Genomic DNA, 2,289 nt, shown 5'->3' on the forward strand with positions numbered 1-2,289 from the left:
AGTAACAGGATTATCATCCTTACTCTTTGATTTTAAATGATCATTGTTTTCATTACTATATGGATCATTAATTATTTTACCACTTCTAAGGGTAATAACAGATTTTATTTGATCAATTTTTTCATTTTTTAATTCTTGATTTTGATTTTTAGGATTAGGTTGAGGTTGAGATGGAAATTTTCATTTTTCATTAATATCAAGTGCAGATGCAAATTTTGCAAGAGTTTTTTTCAAATCAGTCATAGATTGACTGTTTTGAATATTGATAGATTCTTGCTTTTGGATAAATGCATGAATTACATCTTCAAAGTTTTTTCTTGGAGGTGTAACATAAGGAATATAACCTTGATGATTTTGGTTATTTTGAAAATATTGTTGTGAGTGTGCATTATTATCATTCCTCGAACTAAAATTAGAATGATTTTTCCATCCAAGATTATATGATGTGGAAAAAGGATCTAGTATTGATTTTTTATAATTGTTAACATAATTTGCTTGTTAATGGAGACATTCTTTAAATGAAGGTATTGTTGGACAATTTTTTGTAGCATGATCATGTGTATCAAATATATGACAAACAATTTCTTGAATAATTTTTAATTGACCACTCTTTTTCATTTCTAATGACTCAATTTTTCTTGCTAAAGATGCAAGTTTAGCTTGAATATCTATATCATCTTCAAGATTATAGATACCACCCCCATTTGTTGAATTATTGATTTTAATTGTTGGTGGTTCTATTGTGCCTATATTATCCCAATTTTGAGCATTTTCTGCTAATGAATCCAAATACTCCATAGCTTCATTTGGGTTTTTATCTTCAAAAGTTCAATTACACATGAATTCTATCATTTGCCTATCTTTAGGTATTAGACCTTCATAAAAGTGAGAAACTATTCTTCATGTTTCAAAACCAGGATGTGGGCATGTATTAAGTAATTCTTTATATCTATCCCAACATCGATAAAGTGTTTCTCCTTGTTTTTGAGAAAAAATAGTAATTTGTCTTTTAAAAGAGTTTGTTCTATGGGAAGGAAAAAACTTTTTGAGAAATTGTTGCATTTCTTCCCATGATCTTATTGAACTTGATCTCAAATTTTGTAGCCATGTTTTAGCTTTATCTTTTAAAGAAAAAGGGAAAAGCTTTAATCGAACTATATCTATGCTACAATTTTGATCATTATAAGTGTTACAAACTTCCTCAAATTCTCTTAGATGTAAATATGGATTTTCAGAATCTAAGCCATGAAAATTTGGTAAAAGTTGAATAATTTGAGGTTTAAAGTTGAAATTAGATGCATCAGGAGGAAAAACTAAACAAGATGGGGCACTAGTTCTAATAGGGTTCATATGGTGCCTAAGTGTTCTTAATTGATCATGTTCTTGATTATTATTATTATTATTGTTATTATTATCTTGATTATTTGAATTATCATCCGTGTTTAAATTATTTTCAGATACTCGAATAATTCTACCACTTTTTTTTCGACTCCAAATACTCATACAAAAAAAAACAATACAATACTTATAAATAAAACATAATTAACAAATATAAACTTAATTTATACCTCCCCGGCAACGGCGCCAAAAACTTGCTACTACTTAAATTATAATTCACCCAAGTGTAGGTTGTCTGCAAGTAATATATTTCGTAAGTACGAGATCGATCCACAGAGAGGTTATTTTAAGTTTAAATTTATTAATTTATAGATTACCAAATGCAAGAACGAAGTTTACAAATTATAAATTTTGTCAAGGCTCGAGGATTTATTCTTGGTTTATGCAATATTGTTTAACTAAAAGTAAAACAAAGGAAACCACCATAAATAATGGTTCCAAGAAAATTAAATATTTAAACACACACCTAATATAATATAGTTCCCACTATAGAAAATACCGAATTCACCGATATTTTATATATGGTACCTATGATTATATATATAACTATATAAATATATAACTGCATAAAATAAATGTTAAATTAAATCATTATATTTCATTTAGAACAACCGGCAGAGCCACGCTATTGCCTCAATGAAATATATGATTTAATAAGTTAGATGCGGGAAAGTAAAAGTTAGTAGCGATAAAGTAAATGTTAGATGCGAAAAGTAAAAGTTAGTTGCGATAAAGTAAATGTTAGATGTGGAAAGTAAAAATTAATTGCCATAAAGTAAATGTTAGATTGTTAGATATTAGTATTAAATCATAATATTTCATTTAGAACAACCGNTATATATGTATAATATAACAATAATAATTGATGAAATATTTATTGTATCAAAATTA

At 27.0% G+C, this 2,289-nt stretch overlaps 1 non-coding gene across 1 annotated transcript; it reads left to right on the plus strand.

Annotated features, from left to right (window-relative positions):
• The first annotated feature begins 910 nt into the window (after positions 1 to 910).
• Positions 911 to 1,021, plus strand: LOC140985460 (small nucleolar RNA R71). Its single transcript, XR_012176779.1, has one exon. It is a non-coding gene; the product is annotated as a small nucleolar RNA R71 (small nucleolar RNA).
• The last annotated feature ends 1,268 nt before the right edge of the window (positions 1,022 to 2,289 follow it).

The sequence above is a fragment of the Primulina huaijiensis genome, chromosome 9 (assembly GCF_012295235.1).
Source record: "Primulina huaijiensis isolate GDHJ02 chromosome 9, ASM1229523v2, whole genome shotgun sequence".
Classification (NCBI taxonomy): domain Eukaryota; kingdom Viridiplantae; phylum Streptophyta; class Magnoliopsida; order Lamiales; family Gesneriaceae; genus Primulina; species Primulina huaijiensis.